This window comes from Humulus lupulus, chromosome 9 (assembly GCF_963169125.1).
Source record: "Humulus lupulus chromosome 9, drHumLupu1.1, whole genome shotgun sequence".
Lineage (NCBI taxonomy): Eukaryota > Viridiplantae > Streptophyta > Magnoliopsida > Rosales > Cannabaceae > Humulus > Humulus lupulus.
In genome coordinates this window covers 73,582,637-73,603,801 of record NC_084801.1, presented here as the reverse complement: position 1 = coordinate 73,603,801, position 21,165 = coordinate 73,582,637, and positions in this window count along the sequence as shown.

The following is a 21,165-nucleotide window of genomic DNA, read 5'->3' as shown; positions in this document are numbered from 1 at the left end:
GCCACCTCGACCTCCTTCTCCACTGTCGGCCCGAAGCGGGGGATCGGGGAGCTAGGCATCGCCGCTTTCCCTTTGTCTTGCTGGGAGGCCGAGCTACTGACGTTCTTCTGTGGGAAATTTCTCTTTGGAGCCATCTGGTCGCCTAACGAACAAAAGAAAACATTTCAGAAAAGGCGACCCAAGCATGAGGAAAAAGTAATTATTACTTACACGAGCTGAGGTAAGCCCAGCCCGTGGAGAGTGGGACCACGCAGTTCAATGAACACGCGCCTGTGCTCCCAACTGATCCCCGATTACTCGGGATTCGTGTGTCAAGAGGGTTAGGATAGAATTTGCTATGGGGGGAAAGGTTCAGTAGGCAGGAAATTGCAAAACTGCTTGTGAGGCGTGTTCCCTAAGCTACCCGGTTTTTCACCCAAAATTCCCAAAACTCCTACCCAGAAATTTTCCCAAGAAAAAGCATCCTGAAACCCATACTCTAAAGCGATTTCCTACAACAAATGTGCCCTAACCTAAAAGGGCTGTCACCCTCCATATCCACAAAACCCAGCAAACCCTTGCATGCGGCTACAGTAAGATTTTTTTACCTAAGCTACAGTAGCATATTTTCAAAACACACAGGGTCAGGAAACTTACAGTGTGTGGCTGGGAGGTAGACGAAGGTGTTGCGTTGGTAAGAGCTTCGTCGATGTAATGGCTTCCAATGCTTCGGAGAAGTCCGTGCGCCTAAGCTTCTTGAACGCTGAAAGTAGCAGTAGCGGGATCGAGGGTTTTGTTCTTTTGGAGATATAGAGAGAAGAAGAAGAGGAGCTTGAAGCTTGAAAAATTTCGAACGAAAGGGTGGCCCATGCGTAGGGTGGCCACCCCATTTTATATGCGTAAAGGTTCACGTATAGAGGGCCGTTGGATGGCCCTGATGGGGGATCCGAGGCCATCCACTCGAAATACGAAACGACGACTGGGCATGGTCTAGGCCATTAAATGCGGTTCTCGTAAGACGTACCGTCACCACCCACGATGTTCCACGTATCAGACGCCTGCATAAAAGGTGGAATGCGAAGAGTTCATGGGGAAGTCCAAAAGCCCCTACTGTGGTCTTATATACGACGTGGTAGACCATGAGCAGGAGCTTGGGGGGTAGATGTACGCCCTAGTTTTCCCACGGGCTGGTTAGCAAGCCGAGGAGCTGACTAATCATAGTTATCTCACGAACTCCCCTAAGACCGGAACTTCTGTCATTAGCTCGAGGAAGCCCAAAGGGCTCCCCTCCATTATCCAAGACTGGAGCAGGTCCCCTGAAGGCCGAAGGTCGAGTCCAGCATGCAGCTCGCGGTACGAGATGGATATGGGGGTGTGACCCCTTGATAAGTAAACAAACGCAAGGTAAACGTGCATATATCAGGCATCACGTGTCTGATATCCCCCTAACTTCTCGGACACGCAGCAGGAACGTGCGTGTTCAGACACCCACGGTGGGGTTGGGCCGTGCGGCCCATTACTTCCTTATCTATTGATTTGACCACACTTATGTGTCAGGTTTAGGAATTAATCATGAATGTCACAGAATTGATACGACAGGTAAAAAGGTCACGGGATGACCTCCCTACCAACTTCCAGGTGCCTTCTCCTATAAATATGGAGACCTTGGGAGTTGATAGGGGTTGGAAAAATAATCTCTTGTAAGAAATACTTTGTAACCAAATACTCAGTACAGATCAATAATATTGACTAGTGGAGTAGAAGGATTTTAACCTTCGAACCACTTAAAAACCGTGTCTTGAGTCACCCCTTTCGTCCTCTAAGATCATATATCTATTTCAGTTCACATTTAGCACTAATCCTTTTCTCTCATTCTCTTAATTACCTGTTGGTGAAGAACCGCGTCAATAGTTAGTAATGAGAATTCTATGTATGTGTTGTGACTAGGTTATCAGGGAGGCTCGGGTTTGAGGACCGTGCACAAGATTTTGGTGCTCAAGAAGCTCAGGACATATGTAAGGGAACTGCTGTACCCGTAGAGCAGGGTGAGGCCCCATAGTTGTATTTCAGGGCACGACCCTATATGATTATGTGTAGGGCATAGCCCATTGATTGTATTTATACATGTTTAAGTGTTTGTTAAATTATGCTATGTATGCATATATATGTGAATGATCGGCAGGATCCGGGAACAGCGTAGGCCGAGAATGGCAAGGGGCCGGGAGCAGCGTTAGCATGCGGAGTGCGAGTTGCCAGGGTAAGACCCTATAGGATACCTAGGATATTCTTACGGAGTGGACTGCGAACCCAGGGCCTGGTAAAGTGCCTGGGACAGCATGGCCGTATGTGTATAGCATATTGATGGCTGTTTATATGCTAAGTGTTTTATATGCATATGTTATCTGCTTATGAGGGTTTTTTTGCTGGGCTTCGGCTCACGGGTGCTCTGTGGTGCAGGTAAAGGCAAGGGAAAAGTCGACCAACCATGAGTACAGAGAGCGTGAACCGCCGCGTACATGTTTAGCCTGCCTGGATGCCACGGCCAGGGGTGTTTTGGGAGATGGTTGTATAAACCCCAGATTTTGTCGTTTAGTCGACTTTAGTTATTCTTTTGATTTGTAAATATTTCTAAGCAGTATTTTGGGATCCCAAATGTTAAATGCTTTCTGATTTTCAATAAATGGAATTATTTTCAAAATTTATGACCCTGTTTATGTCTTAATTACACGTTTGTCTTAAACCTCGATTTGCAAGTTCAATGCACGTTTTAAACTCACTTAGTCACAAATCTAAGGAAGTCGGGCATTACAACTTGGTATCTGAGTGAGCCAAGGTTTATGGTTCCTGTAGATTGACCGAACATGTACGCTCGCTGTCAGTGACAAGCTCGACTTAGGGTTTGTTGGTAATGGTTGACTTATATGTTGATTATGTGTTTATATGTCGGTTTTCCTGCTTATTTCATACAAAGCATGGTGAATGAGTTAACTTATGCATGATGCTAGGGCATGGCCCGTTGAGTGTTATATGCTATTGGTATGTTACGCGGATTATTGTTTGTGTTTGAATGATGTATTTGGGATGTTGTTATCATGCCTGATAAGCAACGCCGTTGATGGCAGGGATATTTGTTGAGATGCCTCGACAATCATCTAGACTCAGCGGCAGTCAGGCCGAGGATGACAAGCTGGGTCAGGACCCTCCACCTGCCCCACAGTATTGGCAATAGATGTTTGCCAAAATGGAAGCAAGATGGCAACAAACTAAGGAAGAACTTTGACAGTTAAGGTAACAGGCCCCTCCAAAGGTCACTGGGTTGCCAGTTCAGCAGGTTGTGGCGCCAGTGTCGATTCAGCTTGTGATGGAAAACAGATGGGAATCTTTGTATGAAAGCTTCAGGAAGCAGCATCCTCCCACCTTCGAGGGTAGACCAGACCCACTACAGGCAGAGCAGTGGATGAATATGGTTTCCACTATCCTGGACTTCATGAGGGTTGAGGGGAACGAGATTGTAGCCTGTGCAAGCTACATGTTTAGAGAAGATTCCTGCATCTAGTGGGATGTAGTAGTTCAGAGATGGAACATGGCTGCTATGACTTGGGAAGAATTCAAGAACATCTTCAATGAGAAGTATTACAGTGTTGAAGTACGAGCTGCGAAGGTTGACGAGTTCATCAACCTAACTTAGAACCAGTTGACCATGATAGAGTATGCCCTGAAATTTGATCGATTGACGAAGTTTGCGCCAGATTTAGTGCTGACATATGCGGCAAGAAGAGACAGGTTTGTACCGGGATTGAACGTTATGATCGCCTGTGATGTGAAGATCACCTTGGATCCAGAGACTACTACCTACGCTCAGGTTGTAGACAAGGCCCTCACAGCTAAGGGGTCCGAGGACCAGATTTGGAGAGAAAGCGTTGTTAGGCTCGATGATAAGAGGACAGTGCCTCCTTTTGTTGGATCCAATTGCGGTAGTGGCTCCAGTGAGTAAAAGAGGAAAGCCCCAGATTCCTTTGTTCCTCCCAGCTCGGATAGGAGGGTACGGGGTGCTTTTAGTGGCCGTCAGGGCGAAGGCGAGAACTGGAGGAGTTTTCCAATGTGTCCTTGGTGTACACGACGACACCAAGGTGAGTACAGGATTAGGGCCTGTTTTGTCTGTGGGAGTGCCAATCATCTGAAGAAGGACTGCCCACAAGCTAGGAAGGAGGAGCCGAAGAAGGGTGACAGTCTCGCTCCTACTAGAGTGTTTACTTTGACTCAGACTGAGGCAAAGGCTAGCCCCTTAGTTGTGACAGGACAGATTTCTAGTGCTGGTTCTTTGTATACTGCATTGATTGATTAAAATCTACCCATTCATCTGTTTCTGCTAGAGGGATAGATCAGCTGTGTAGACCTAGTGCTTTGTATACTAGGATTTTTCAGACTTTGTTGCCAACTGGGGAACTGGTAGTCTCTAGGAGATGGATTAGAACTTTACCAGTAGAGGTAGATGGTAGGGAATTGTTTGTTGATTTGATTGAGCTTGCGATGGATGACTTTGATATGATCCTAGGGATGGATTGGTTATCAAAGTATGAGGCAATGATTGACTACAAGGGCAGGATGGTGACTTTTGAACCAGAATGGGAGTTACCCTTTGTATTTGTTGGGACGGTTAGTGGATCGCGGGTACCTATGATTTCTGCACTGAAGGCTAGAGACCTGATGCAGGAAGGTTGCATATGTTTCCTATGGAATGTTGTGGATAACTCCCAGGTAGTGGCAGTTGGACCGGGATAGACCAAATTGGTATATGAGTTTCTAGATGTTGACGCGGTTCTTTGCCAATAGGAAATTAAGAAAAGAAGAGAAAGGGATTAGTGCTTCTGTTGAACCGAAATAGATATATGATCTTAGGAAATGAAATGGTGACTCAAAGTACATTTTTTGAGTGGTTCAAAGGATAGAATCCTTCTACTCCACTAGTCAGTATTATTGCTATATACTGGATATTTGATTACAGGGTATTTCTTACAATCAAGGATCCAACCTCTATTAACTCCCAAGGTCTCCATATTTATAGGAGAAGGCACCTGGGAGTTGGTAAGAAGGTCATCCCATGACCTTCTTACCTATCATGTCAACTCTGTGACATTCATGATTAATTCCTATACCTGACACATAAGTGTGGTCAAATCAATAGTTAAGGAGATAATGGGTCGCACGGCCCAAGCCAGTCGTGGGTGTCTAAATACGCACGCTCCTGCTGCGTGTCCGAGAAGTCAGGGATATATTAGACACGTGATGTCTGGTATATGCACGTTTACCTTGCGTGGTTGAATTTATAAAGGGTCATAGCCTCCAACTCAAGCTCGTACCACGAGCTGGATACTTAACTTGGCCTTCGGACTTCAGAGCCCGGACTCAGTCCTTAAGTAATCAGAGGTGAATCCTTAGGTTACCTCGAGCTAAGGAGGTATGATCTTATGATGGCAGCTCCGGTCTTGGGGATGCCTGCCTGGTGATCATGATCAGGTCGTACCTCAGCTCGCTAATCAGCCCGTGGGAGAATCAGGGCGTACATCTGCCCCCCATGCTCCTGCTCGTGGTACACGACGTCGTGTGAGGCCACAGTAGGGGCTTTTAGGCTTCCCCATGAACTCTTCACATTCCACACTTTACACAGGCGCCTAGTAAGTGGATCATCGTGGTTGGTGACGGTACGTCACCCGAGAACCGCATTAAATGGCCTAGCCTATGCCCCGCCATCGTTTCATATTTCGAGTGGAGGGCCTTGGATCCCACATCAGGGCCATCCAACGGCCCTCTTTACGTGACCCTTCACGTATATAAAAGGTGTGGCCACCCTACGCATGGGCCACCCTTTCATTTGAAATTTCTCAGAAACTCTCTCCTTCTTCTCTCTTCATCTCAGAAGAAAAACCCCCTTCTTTCTGACTGCCATTTTCAGCGTTCAAGAAGCTCAGGCATAAGGACTCCTAGAAAGCTTTGGAAACAAATACTATGACGAAACTCCCACCTAGGCGACACCTTCATCCACCTCCCAGCCAAACACTCTGTAAGTCTCCTGACCATGCATGTTTTGAAAATATTTTTCACTGTAGCTTAGGTAAATATTTATTGTAGTCACATGCAAGGGTCTACTGGTTTTTGTGGGTATGAAGGGTGAAAGCCTTTTAGGTTAGGGTATTTTTGCTGTAGGAAATCTTTTAGGAGTGTGGTTTACAGGATGCATTTTCTGGGGAAAATTTCTGGGTAGGAGTTTTGGAATTTTGGGTGCAAAACCGGGTAGCTTAGGGGACACGGTTCACAGGCGGTTTTACCCTCTTTGCCTACTGAAACTTTCCTTCCAAGGAAAATTCTATCCTGACCCTCCTGACACACGAATTTCGAGTAATCGGGGATCTGTTGGGAGCACAGGCGCGTGTTCATAGAACCGCGTTGTCTCACTCTCCATGGGCTGGGCTTACCTCAGCTCGTGCAAAGAACATTTTGATTCTTCCTCATGCTTAGGTCGCCTTTTCTGAAATCTTTTCTTTTGTTCGCTAGGCGACCAGATGGCACCAAAGAGGAACACTCCAAAGAAGACTGTCGGCAGCTCGGCCTCCCAACAAGACAAAGGAAAGGCGGTAATGCCGGATTCCCCGATCCCCAACTTTGGGCCGGTAGTGGAGCAGGAGCTCGTGGTGGCTCCTGACGCATTCTTTGAGGCGGAGAGGATCGTCTCAAAGATTACCGACCAGACAAAGATCAACAAGCTATTCCTCTCCCACAACATCGGGTTGGGGAGAGCGTCAGTGATTGCCCGACCTCCCGCGGAAGGCGAGCGGAGCTACGCGCCGCTCGACGAGGAATTTGCGGCCTGAAGCGGTGAGCATTTCAAGGCGGGGGCCTTCCTCCCGTTGGGCCAGTATTTTGCTGACTTCCTAAATTATATGAAGTTGGCCCCATTTTAGCTCCCCCCCCCCCCCCAACTCTTATCGGTTGTTGGCGGGGTTGAGATATTTATTTTTAAAGCACGAGTGGGAGGTCCCCACTGCTGCGGATATTTTGTACTTTTTCTGCCTCAAGGCCAGCCCGAATCACCGGGGGCGAGGCGACGGGTTTTACTACTTAACCTGATTTCCCAATACGGCTACGGTCATCGAGCTGCCCAGCCACCCCAACGACTTCAAAGATCAATTCTTTATGTCGACGGGGTTCAGGAACTGCGAGCTCCACTACTTCAATCGTCCTCGTAAGTGGTTTTCAACCTCAGCCCGTAAGTTAAGTATCGTTTAGCTCCTCCTGTATCCCTTTCTGACTTAGATTAATCCTGCAGCTATCTTCGCGAGGACAGAGAAATCTGTGACCCTCGGGGCTCAATACGAGACACTGGCGGGCTTGCCCCCCAGTGAAAAGGATTACCGCGTGCTTGTGACAGACGAGACGATGGTGGCCTGCAAGCTGATTTTCCCAAATCAGACTCTGAACCTAAAGAGGCCCTGGGGGCTTCCCCCAGCCCGCGATACCAGGCCCATCATCATGGAGGAGGTCATGGGGAATGAAGATGAGGAGGACGAGGTTCCCCTCGTGAGAAACAAGAAGCGGGCGTTGGAGGTCGCCCGGACATCGGGCGAGGAGCGGATTCTGTCCGGAGCAGCCGCGGGTCCTTCTGGCCAAGGTAACCCTTACTTATTTAGGAGTTTAGATAGGGCCACAGCAGACCCCCGGCTAGCTAGGTTCAATCCTAGGCAGCTCGTCCATCGTCACCAAAGTGATCCGGACCTGGATACCACCCTGCTCCACTGTGTCGACCGGCTTGTGTTGGACTACCAAGATAGCCGGCCTAGGGGTACCGTAGTAGTAGATAACACCCTAGCCTTTAGGTCGATACTATTCGAGGAGTATGGGACCAACCTTCGGTCATGGCCATCACTCCGAAGGGGTGCCGTAGCTCCGGGGCTTAGGCAATATGTAGAAGAATCTAGCCCTGAATCTGCCTCGGACCCAGAACTTGTGCCAGCTCGGGAAGTAATTGACTTAGATTCTTCTTCTAGCTCGGGGGGTAGGATTCCCTTTAGTATACATATACTTGAATTTCTCTTTTTCCCCCTTTGTTTTTTTTTTCGTATGGTTGCCAACTCTTGTACTAACCATGTCTTTGTTTTGACAGAAGAGATGTCTCAGCCAGAAGAGATGTCTCAGCCCGAAGAGAGCCTGCGAGGTGCATTCGCCGGGGGGAACCCCTCAGCTGGGGCCGCTGAGCCAAGAATGAAGAGGCTCTGGACGTCCAAGCACGCCGTCGGGACCCCCACCAAGTCTCCTGCAAAGGAGAAGGAGCAACCCCCAGCTGCCCAGGTCATGGGAGCGGTTCCTCCTGCTGCAGGGGGAAGCAACATGCCCCCACCCCCTCCGCGAGCTCCAGCCGCCGCTCGGGACGCAGGAACGGAGCTCGAGGCTTCGGCGATTGTACCCTTCGAGGTACGCATCGCAGTCAATCCCCAGGACCTGGAGAAGATTCCAGAAGCCTTCCGGGGAACGGTGTATGAGTCGGCGAAGTACGCCGTCAGCAACATATACAAGTTCAACGAGAAGGAGCTCCGGGCCATCGAGACAATGAGCCTGGTGGGCGTGATGGAGTCTTCATTGGGCATGACCCTAACGGTAAGCTGACTTTATCCTTTTATTGCTTTCTGTTATCATGCTTTGCCCTGTGTTTCTTTTCTCCCTTCTTTTTTTTTCTAAGGCAATTGTCCCTCATTTCTCGCAGGGCGCCGTTGCCCTTCACCGGAGCATAGCCTGGACCAAAACTCAGCTCGAGGAGATGAGAAACGAGCACCAGAATTCTCTGCAGGCGGCTAAGGATGCCTTGGCGGCCTCGCAGGCCGAGTTGGAAAAAACCCGCCCAAAGGTTCAAGAGCTCGAAACCTCCCTCGCCACCGCGCAGAAAGACCTAGATACCGCGAAGGCCGAGGCCAAAGCCGCCTTGGAGGCCGAGCGGGAAACTTCGGAAAAGGCCTTGGAAGACCTGTTCTACCATTGCTGGGCCTACAATCCAGACGCTGACTTCTCCTTCCTGGCAGCGAACCTCTAGGAGCGCTTGCTGGTGAAGTTCCAAGCTCGCCTTGAAAAAGAAGCGCCCTCCGAGGCCGGGGAAGGCTCCGGCGCGGCTGAGTAGGGCGAGACGGCGACCTCCAAGGGGCCACCTGGTGGAGCTTAGGGCCTTCCTCTCTCGTGCCCTTTCCTACAATATTCTTATTTTAAATTTTTTGTGTAACTTTTGTATGAGGTGCTTCCACCTCGAGACAATTTAACTCAATTTTATTTTTAATTGATTCTCTCCTTTGCCCCTCCGCATTTTAGTTACAATTTTTGAAAAACTTAGTTTGCGTTAATCTTTATCCATATTTCGAGCTCTTTAGGGAGAACAACGATCAATAGATTTAAATCAACTTCTAAGTTTTTTGACCTGGTTATATCTAGGAACTTAATTTGAAAACTTAGTTCGCGTTAATTTTTATCCATATCTCGAGCTCTTTAGGAAGAACAACGATCAATAGATTTAAATCAACTTCTAAGTTTTATGACCCGGTTATATCCAGGAACTTAATTTGAAGACTTAGTTCGCGTTAATTTTTATCCATATCTCGAGCTCTTTAGGAACAACAACGATCAATAGATTTAAATCAACTTCTAAGTTTTATGACCTGGTTATATCCAGGAACTTAATTTGAAAACTTAGTTCGTGTTAACTTTTATCCATATCTCGAACTCTTTAGGAAGAACAACGATCAACAGATTTAAATCAACTTCTAAGTTTTATGACCCGGTTATATCCAGGAACTTAATTTGAAAACTTAGTTCGTGTTAACTTTTATCCATATCTCGAGCTCTTTAGGAAGAACAACGACCAATAGATTTAAACAACTTCTAAGTTTTATGACCTGGTTATATCCAGGATAGGACTTAGTTCGCGTTAATCCCTATCAATATCTCACGTTTTTTAAGAAAAACAACGGTCAATCGATATGAATCAATTTCTAAGTCATTAAGGCGACCTGGTTATATCCAGGTACCATATGCCCCCCAAGTAACTGGGAAAGGGTCTTTCGTGGTTACTTTAGATTACACTTGAAAACATGTACAAATACAAACGAATAGTTAATTCTCATTGCTTAATACATGAAAAATGGCCTTTCAGGCCTTACAAGGGAATCATTGATAATATTTCTTTAAATGGATGGCGTTCCAAGTTCGTGGGACTGCCCCTCCATCGAGTCGAGCTAACTTGTAAGTTCCCTCTATAATGACATCGATGACCTGATATGGCCCCTCCCAGTTCAGTCCCAAGACTCCATCTTTGGGATCTTTGCCAGCTAAGAAGACTCTCCTTAGGACCAGGTCGCCAACGCTAAAGGCGCGCTTTTTGACTTTGGAGTTGAAATAGCGAGTGATCTTCTGCTGATAATGGGCGAGCTGGAGTTACGAATCTTCTCGCCTTTCATCAACTAGGTCAAGGGAATTGCACAGTAGCTCGTGGTTGCGGTCCTGGTCGTAAGACTAGACCCTATGCGAAAGCACCTTAATTTCCACGGGGAGGACTGCCTCACTCCCAAAGGTTAGGGAAAAAGGAGTATGACCTGTAGGAGTCCGATGCGAGGTCCGGTATGCCCATAGGACCTGGGGGAGCTGTTCTGGCCAGACCCCCTTCGCTTCACCTAATCTCCTCTTGAGGCTCACCTTTAGAGTCTTGTTGACAGCCTCGACCTAGCTATTCGCCTGAGGATAGGCCATAGATGAGAAACTTTTCACAATTCCATACCTTTCACAAAACTCGGTGAACAGGTTGCTGTCGAACTTAGTGCCATTATCAGAAATGATCTTCTTGGGCAAGCCGAATCGAAAAATAATGTTCTTAACCACGAAGTCAAGAACTTTTTTGGAAGTTATCGTTGCCAGAGGTTCTGCCTCAGCCCACTTCGTAAAGTAGTCGAGGGCTACCACGGCGTAACGGACCCCGCCTTTTCCAGTAGTGAGGGCGCCCACCAAGTCGATTCCCCAAACTGCGAACGGCCATCGGGACGAGATCATCTTCAGCTCGACTGGAGGAGCTCGGGCAACTACGGCGAATCGCTGGCACTTGTCGCATTTCCTCACGTATGAGATTGAGTCTTTAGACAAAGTTGGCCAGTAATAACCTTGCCTCAAGACCTTCAAGGCCAAGCTTTGCCCCCCAGTGTGATCTCCGCAAAATCCCTCATGCACTTCTTGCAGGATGGCCTTTGCGTCGCCTGGAAGAACACATCGCAGGAGAGGTAGGGAGTGCCCACGCCGGTATAACGCCCCATCTACCATAGTGTACCTAGGAGCTTGATACAGAACTCGTCGCGCATCATTACGCCCTTCAGGAAACTTTCCCTCGACGAGATACTCAAGGATGGGAGTCATCCAGGTCGGCCTGGCGTCAATCATCTCGACCTCCTCCCTGGCTCCCTCGATACTTGGTTTCTCCAAGAATACTACTGGCACTAGCCCTAAGGTCTCCGTCTCCCAGGAGGTGGCGAGCTTGGCGAGAGCGTCTGCGTTAGCATTCTGATCTCGAGGTATCTGTTCGATTGAGCCCAGCCAGAACGCGGACAGCTCAACCTTTACCCTTGCTAGGTAGGCAGCCATATTCGGCCCTCGTGCTTGATATTCTCCCAGAACCTGGTTTACCACGAGATGGGAGTCACTGAAGCACTAGACGGAGCTCGCCTTCAGCTCCTGAGCTATCCTTAGCCCGGCCAGCAAAGCTTCGTATTCGGCCTCGTTGTTGGAGGCCTTGAACCCGAACCTCAGAGCTGAGTGGAATCTATGTCCTTTAGGGGATATCAAAATGATTCCAGCTCCGGATCCGTTCTCGTTGGATGAACCATCCACGAATATCCTCCACGATGCCTGGGCCGAGGCGACCTGGGGTGAGGCTTTTGCAGGATCCTCCTGGAATCCTGTGCACTCGGCTACAAAATCGGCCAGGGTCTGACTCTTTATAGCAGTTCGCGGAGTGTACAGAATCTCGATCTGGCTGATCTCGATTACCCACTTTAACAAATGTCCTGATGCTTCAGGTTTTTGCAAAAGCTGCCTTAAAGGCTGATCGGTCATGACGTGTATCGAGTGGGATTGGAAATACGGCCTGAGCTTTCGCGAGGCCATGATAAGGCAGAACGCCAGTTTCTCCATCAATGGGTACCGAGATTCAGCTCCGAGGAGTCTCTTGTTTATGTAGTAGACTGGCTTCTGAATCCGGTCTTCTTCCCAGACCAATACGGCACTGGCTGCATCCTCTGTGACAGCCAGGTAGAGAAAAAGAGGCTCTCTTGCTTTTGGTTTGGATAGTACGGGTGGCTCGGCCAGATGTGCTTTCAGGTCAAGGAAAGCGCTTTCGCACTCTTCTGTCCACTCAAACTTCTTATTTCCTCGGAGCAGGTTGTAGAATGGAAAACACTTATCAGTGGACTTGGAAATAAACTGATTGAGGGCTGCCACTTTTCTTGGTCAGGCCTTGGACATATTTTCGCGACCTGGACGAGGGGAGCTCGAGCAATGATCTGATCTTGTCGGGCTTCGCCTCGATTCCCCGGGTATTGACGATGAAACCTAGGAATTTTCTCGATGCGACTCCAAAAGTGCACTTCTGTGGATTAAGCCTCATGCCATACTCCTGTAGTATCTTGAAGCATTCCTCCAGGTCGGAAACATGGTTATCGGCAGTCTTTGACTTGACTAGCATGTCATCGACGTACACTTCCATGTTTTTTCCGATCTGGCCTGCGAACATTCTATTCACCAACCTTTGATACGTAGCTCCGGCGTTCTTCAGACCGAAGGGCATGACCTTGTAACAATAAACGTTAGTCGGGGTCATGAAACTGGTGTGCTCCAGATCCGTCGGATTCATGGCGATTTGATTGTAGCCCGAGTACGCATCCATAAATGACATGAGCTCGTGCCCTGCCGTGGCATCTACCAACTGGTCAATCCTTGGTAGTGGAAAACAATCCTTGGGGCATGCTTTATTCCGGTCGGAGAAGTCTATACAGGTCTTCCATTTTCCGTTGGGCTTCGGGACCATCATAGGGTTGGCGACCCATATTGGAAACTTGGCTTCACGGATAAAGCCACATTTTTTGAGCTGGGCTACCTCTTCCTCCAAGGCTTCAGCCCGGGTTGTTCCTAGGCGTCTCTGCTTCTGGGACTTCGCAGGAACGCTTTTATCCAGATGAAGTGTGTGCATGATGACACTCAGGCTGATTCCCACCATGTCCTCGTGTGACCATGCAAACACATCCAGGTTATCCCGCAAAAAACTGACCAGCTCCGACTTCCTCTCGCTGCAGAGGTTTTTTCCGAGCTTGATCATCCGTGATGGATTCTGCGGATCGATGTTCACTTCCTCGAGCTCCTCAATAGCCTGGAGCTTGGATCTATCCTCGCTTATTCGAGGGTCAATATCCTCACTTAAGACGACATTTTCCCCTTCGGCGCTTTGAGGTTTTTCAATCTCAGGATCAGCTAAAGGTTCCTGAGATTCCTCTTTACCACCTTGAATGGCCATTGCCATCTGCCCAGGTTTAGATTTTCCCTTCATGGAAATTCTGTAGCATTCCCTGGCAGCGAGCTGATCGCCATGGACAGTGCATATTCCCGTGGAAGTAGGGAATTTCATCGCGAGGTGGTGAATGGAAGTTACGGCCTCAAAAGCTATGAGCGTAGGTCGTCCCAAAATTGCGTTGTATGCAGCGGAGCAGTCGATGACCACGAACTGGAGGAGTTTGGAGACTGCCCAAGATCCTTCTCCCAGGGTGATCACCAGCTCGATCGTCCCTATGGCCGCTGATCCTTCTCCCGCAAAACCATACAGCATCATGGAGGTCGACTTCCGCTCGGCGACAGTCAAACCCATTTTTTCTAACGTGAACCGGAATAGGAGGTTCACCGAGCTCCCATTGTCGATGAACACCCTCCTAACCCTCCGATTAGCGAGCTAAACTGCTACGACCAGAGGGTCATTGTGCGGGAACTGGACATGGCCCGCATCATCTTCTGTAAAAATGATTGGTTGCTTCTCCAACGCTGTTGCTTTGGCAGACGCTGCTCCGGGATGAACTCTTCTCCATTGTGCGCCTTAAGTTCGTTCACGTACCTATTCTGGGCATCCCTACTCGTGCCAGCCACATGTGGACCTCCAGAGATGGAGGATATCTCCCCTCCAACCACGGGAGGAGGGACGTCCTGATCTATCCGAGACCCGAGCTGACTGGCCGGGACTTCTGGAGCAGGTCAACCTGCTGGGACTCTATTCCACGCGTATTGAGCCAAGGGGCCAGCTCGGATGAGAGTCTCGATCTCATCCTTTAGATGCCTACAATCATCGGTGTTGTGGCCAACATCGTTGTGAAAGCGGCAAAACTTGGAGGTATCTCTCTTCCCCTTTTGGTGCTTCAACGGGTCGGGCCTCTTCTAGGGGAGGCGAGTAGAATTAGCTAGGAAAATATTCTCCCTAGACTGGGTGAGCTCTATATAAGTAGCGTAGACAGGCTTAAACTTGTCTACGGACTTATTCTTCTTTTGGCCGTGTTGGCTGCCTTCACCATTCCCCTTTCTTTTGCCTCCACCGAGCTAGTTGTTCTGTGTGACATGTTGGGTTGCTGCCACGACCTCCGTCCCCACTCTAGCGGGCTGATTAAGGACCTGGCTGGTTCAGGCAGCTGAGGCTTCGGCTTCCTCCAGATTAATCCATTCCTGGGCCCTGTTAAAGAATTCGTTAACCGAGCTGGCTCCCTTTCTTTGTATGTCTTTCTAGAGGTCCCCTCCGATGAGGATTCCAGTTCTCATGGCCATGAGCTTGGAGCTATCATCCGCGTCTCTGGCCCGAGCAGCGATGTTCGCAAATCTGCTCAGGTAGGCCTTCAGAGTTTCCCCGGGCTGCTGCTTCACGTTAGCCAAAGAGTCGGCCTGAATGTGGGCAGCCTGGGAGGCTCGGAATGCCCTTTTGAAATTTGTAGAGAAAGTCTTCCAGGAGCTGATTGACTGCCTTTTTCCTTGCTTGAACCACTGCCTGGCTGGTCCAGTCAGTGTGGAAGGGAATATCAAGCATCTCAGCTCGGGGCCGATGTTGTGAGCCATCATGAGGGTGTTAAACATCCCTAGGTGATCCGACGGGTCTCCATCTCCATTGAACTTAGACAGGTGCGGCATACGGAAACCAGGTGGGTAAGCCGTTGCTGCTATGCTGGGGGCGAAGAGCTCCATCTCGTCCCCTGAATCATATTCATCTTTTTCTTTTTCTGACAGGAGCTTCCTCATCAGCTCATCCATCTGTGCCAGGAGCTCGAGGGTTTTGTCCTGCTGTCCTTGGTTATTCCGGGGTTGTTCAACAGCTCCGGATCCAATGTACATATTTGGTGGGTTATTCCCCCTCCAATCTTGAGATAGGTTATTTGGGGCATTCCCACCGTTATGTACTTCAGACAGGGCCCCCCCTGAGCGAGCAAGGTTGTTTCCTCCTGCTGGCTCTCCCCTGTGAGAGTTAAGGCGGTCTCGCAGGTCGCCCCCCTAGGTGGCTTGTGGACTTTGTGCTGAACTCAAACGCTGACGCAGGTCTTCGCCAGAAATATCACTCCGACGACTACTGATCCAGTAGCTCCTGTTGGTGAGGCTCGGAGCTTGCCTTTGGTGCAGAGGACCTGGGCTTTCCCTTGGCGCCCTGCTACGCCGGGAAGGTCCAGCTGATGGCAGATCTCTCCTGCTACTTCCGCAGGATGGAATATCTCGGACGGGCCGAGGAGGAGATGGATATCTGATTAGAGACGGAGGATGCCTGACTGGAGATGCGTTCCTGGATCCATCAGGTCGGATCAAGTTCAGTGGAGGCCTTTCGGCCCTGCCAACCATCTGGTCCCGCGCCTGGCGATCTGGCTGAGGCACAGGACGGCTGTTGGGGACGGGCTGACGCTGGGAGCCCTCCCTGGGCGCACTCGAGGCTGGTTGGGAGCTAGGAGTTGAAGTTCTGACCGAACGGCTGTATTGCTGTTGTTCGGCTCTAGGCATTCCTCTGAAGTCTGCCTCTCGATGGTGTGATGAAGGGGTGGAGTTGGCTGTCGGAAGTCTGTCCGAGCGGCTATGCCTGGACCGATTACCCCGACGAGACTTAGGAGACTCGCCTTGCCTCTCTCCGACGTTAGCGTCGGTTGTGAGAGGGGGTAGTCGGGCCAGCACATCCTTGATCTGCTGGTTAGCTATTGCTAGCTGGCTCCTCAGCTGAGCATTTTCCATCTCCACCACCGTGTAATAACACGGGTTTGGATTAGGTGGCCGTGGTGCCGAACTTTCGGTGTCATCTTGGCCCACCGGCTGCTTTCCTGGCCGCTGCTAGGCTTCAGGAACTTGTTCACCAGGGATGGCAGTATGATGAGCCTCCTGCCCATCATGCTGTTCCGTCTCGTTACTGTGCCTGGATCGAGTGGTCAACATAGTTGGATGTTTGTGACATCACTAATCGAACTTGCTCTCAATGAAAGGACCAAACTGTTGACGCGGTTCTTCGCCAACAGGAAATTAAGAAAAGAAGAGAAAGGGATTAGTGCTTATGTTGAACCAAAATAGATATATGATCTCAGGAAATGAAATGGTGACTCAAAGTACGTTTTTTGAGTGGTTCAAAGGTTAAAATCCTTCTACTCCACTAGTCAGTATTATTGCTATATACTGGATATTAGATTACAGGGTATTTCTTACAATCAAGAATCCAACCTCTATTAACTCCCAAGGTCTCCATATTTATAGGAGAAGGCACCTGGGAGTTGGTAAGAAGGTCATCCCATGACCTTCTTACCTATCATGTCAACTCTGTGACATTCATGATTAATTCCTAAACCTGACACATAAGTGTGATCAAATCAATAATTAAGGAGATAATGGGCCGCACGGCCCAAGCCAGTCGTGGGTGTCTAAATACGCACGCTCCTGCTGCGTGTCCGAGAAGTCAGGGATATATCAGACACGTGATGTCTGGTATATGCACGTTTACCTTGCGTGGTTGACTTTATAAAGGGTCATAGCCTCCAACTCTAGCTCGTACCACGAGCTGGATACTTAACGCGGCCTTCGGCCTTCAGAGCCTGGACTTAGTCCTTAAGTAATCAGAGGCGAATCCTTAGGTTACCTCGAGCTAAGGAGGTATGATCTTATGATGGCAGCTTCGGTCTTGGGGATGCCTGCCTGGTAATCATGACCAGGTCGTACCTCAGCTCGCTAATCAGCCTGTGGGAGAATCAGGGCGTACACTAGATATATTTCCAACAGACCTGCGAGGATTGTCGCCGAAGTGAGAGATTGAGTTTGTTATTAAGTTGGTGCCAGGAGTTGAGCCAGTATCTAGGACACCAAATAGAATGGCTCTGGTAGAGTTGAAGATTCAGTTATAGGAGTTACTGGACTTGGGGTTCATCAGACCGAGTTTTTCGCCATGGGGTGCTCCAGTGTTGTTTGTCAAGAAGAAGGATGGGTCTCTTAGGATGTGTATTGACTACAAGGAGCTGGACAAGTTGACCATTAAGAATAAGTATCCACTACCTAGGATTGAAGATTTGTTTCACCAGCTACAAAGAAGTACAGTGTTTTCCATGATTGATCTCCAGTCAGGTTACCATCAGTTAAGGATCAAGGGGGAGGACATACCAAAGACCGCTTTCCGCACAAGGTATGGACACTATGAATTCCTTGTTATATCCTTTGGATTAACCAATGCCCTAGCAACTTTTATGGATATGATGAATAGGGTTTTCAAGGACTATTAGGACAAGTTTGAGATTGTGTTCATCGAGACATTCTGGTGTGGCTAGGGTGCTCGAGATTGAATCTTTTACCATGTTTGGTGAAATTCAATGTTTCGAAGATTAAAACTTTGTCTAGAAGCTCATTTAAGTTTGTTGATGGTATCCTTCTCCTTGGTTGTGGCTAGGTGATATAAGCTAAGGCTCGGGAACAGATCGTGCTTGACGAGCGTTGCCATAATCAATAGCCGCAAAGATTAAAGGTAAGAAAACTGCACCTGGTTGAATATATGTGATGGGACTAAGGGTTCCCTATTGTGTATGCTTAAATAGATGGTATTATGCCATGCAGGCTAATTATTGAACCAACAGCCTAAGGGTGCCAAGGGTTACACTTGCACACAGGGCGCGGCTTGGCCACTGGTAGCCAAGGACAGTTTGATATGCACTGAGCTCGGTTTAAGCGGGCCGGAGTCAGTGGGATAAACAGAGGGTGCGGCATAAGTTGTCGGCCCTGATTATTATGTGATATGAATGTTATAAGTGCTTGATTGCGTCCATGATTCTGAATCCATGCTGAGTGATTAATGTGGATTATATAATGAGAGTTCATGCTTAGTGAGTTTGTTATATGTTATTACTATTTGTGTTGCACATGTTTTCTTATTGGGCCTTGGCTCATGGGTGCTACGTGGTGCAGGTAAAGGCAAGGGCAAGCTTGATCAGCCTTGATGGGAGAGCTCTGCGAGTGGAATGTACATGGCCGGTTGCTCAGCCACCACGGTTGAGGTTTAGGCAAGGATGAGAGACCCAGAAATTGTACATTTTGCCTTAGTATGGCTAACAGTAGTTTGTAATATTTTGGAAGTCTGTAATCCAACTTTTTTAACTCTGTTTCTTTTGGGATCCCATGTATATAAGTGCTTATTTATATGAAAGGAAACTTTTGAGACCAAAACCCTTTTTAACCCTAGATCATTCATGATTAGTGACACATTTTTAAATTAATGACTTGATTAGCAAGTCTTGCACCTTTATAAGTACACAGGGTAGCGGTCTTGGCTATCCAGGGCATTAAAACTTGGTATCAGAGCGTCCTAGGTTTAAGGGTTCCTGAAGACAGGCTGGACATGTACATTCTCTGCTAGAGACAAGCTCAAATCAGGGTACGGTAATATGTATATGTGTGTTATATGCTTTTGTGCCTGAAATGGGTTATGAATGTTTTTAATTATTTGATTAATAGGAAGCATGAGTTACTGATAGGGCCTAGCCCTTGACTGTTGTGTCAGAATATTGAGGCATGTTTATTAGCATAGCTATGCATGTACCTGAAAATTTGGGTGATTAGTTGTATCTTGTGCATGGATGAATGCCTATTTCATAGCTATTGTGTAATGAGATTGGAGGTGTGCTTATTAGCAGCCAATGCATGAGAATGGATGCTTATATGTTGATTGTTTGTGATTGGTTATGTTCTATTGGTGGATCTTGGAGAAGTTTTTACCCTGTTATCATGGTCTGACTGCCGAGTCGTTATTTGCAGATTGACTTGGATAACTATTCCTCTAAGAAAATCTACAGGACTAGCCGGCACTAGGTCCGAGACCGGGGGTGATGACCAGGGTCAGACTCCTCCGCTAGTCCTTGAGAACTGGCAGTAGTTAATGGCTGATATGCAGGTTAAATTACAGAGTCAGGATGAGCAGATCCGTATTCTGCGACAGCAGGCTCCATCAGGGAGTGCTGCCCCTATTGTACCACCTGTAGTGGTACCAGTTGTGCAGTCAGGGGAGGTTGGTAACAGATGGGATCTGTCGTATGAGCGGTTCTGGAAGCAGCAACCCCCAATCTTTGAGGGTGGACCGGATCCATTTAAAACCGAGCAATGGCTAACTATGATTACTACAATTTTGGATTTCATGAGGATAGAAGGGCACGATAGAGTGGCCTGTGCCACTTATATGTTGAGGGAGGATGCTCGCATCTGGTGGGAAGTGGCATCGCAGACCAGGGATGTTACTACATTGAGTTGGGAAGGTTTCAGGGACTTGTTCAGTCAGAAGTACTACAATGTTGCAGTCAGGGCAGCAAAGGTCAATGAGTTCGTGAGTCTTGTGCAGGGAAATATGACTGTTACTGAATTTTCCCTAAAATTTGATAGGCTTACAAAATTTCCACCAGATCTTGTGCCTACTGATGCTGCTAGGCAAGATCGATTTATTAGGTGGCTTAATTCTATGATTGCGCGGGATGTCAGGATCACAACGCTACCTGGAGGAACAACTTATGCCCAGGCCGTTGAGAAGGCTCTCACCGCTGAGGAAGCAGAGAACAAGATATGGAGGGAGAATGTGGTGAGGCGTGAGGGCCACAGAGCGGTGCCCCCTTATTCATGTACTGGTAGGGGTGGAGGCCCCAGTGACTTCAAGAGAAAGGCTCCTTACACTTCGACCACTGCTAGTCCTGATAGGAGGGGTCGGGGTGGTCAGGGTAGCCGTCAGGGTGGCGGTGAGGCATGGTGGACCTATCCGGAGTGCCTAAGGTGTAGAAGACGCCATCTGGGCGAGTGTCGGCCCAAGGCCTGCTTTGTGTGCGGAGCATTAGGGCATCTCATGAAAGAATGCCCAACGGTAAAGAAAGGTGAAGCCGGGAAGGTTGATAGCTTGACTCCAGCTCGAGTATTCACCTTGACTCAGGTAGAGGCTGAGGCTAGTCCCTCGGTAGTGACAGGTCAACTTTCTAGCGCTGGCACTCCTTTTACAGTATTGATTGATTCTGGTGCTACACATTCTTTTGTTGTTAGTAGAGTGATTGATAGATTGTGTAGACCTATTGAGTATCGGACTGCAGAGTTTGGGACTTTGTTTCCAACAGGGGAACTGGTAGTTTCTAGTAGATGGATTACGGCATTGCCAGTGATGGTTGATAGTAGAGAACTTTCGGTTGATCTGATTGAGCTAGATATGGAGGATTTCGATATGATCTTAGGGATGGATTGGTTGGTCAGGTATGGAGCTACTATTGACTGCAGCAAGAAGATGGTTACTTTTGAGCCTGAGGGCGAGGACCCTTTTGTCTTTGGGGGTGTGGTGTCTGGACCCTGCGTACCCATGATTTCAGCATTGAGAACCAGAGACTTGTTACAGGGTGGATTTATAGGTTTTCTGGCTAGTGTGGTGGATACTACTAAGGTTATGCCAGCAGGGCCGGGAGAGACTAAATTGGTGTGTGAATTCTTAGACGTATTTCCTGAGGATTTACCAGGGTTGCTGCCGCGCAGGGAGATTCAGTTTGGGATTGAGTTAGCACCGGGGACAAAACCAGTATCAAGGTCACCATATAGGATGGCACCAGCAGAACTGAAAGAGTTGAAGATACAGTT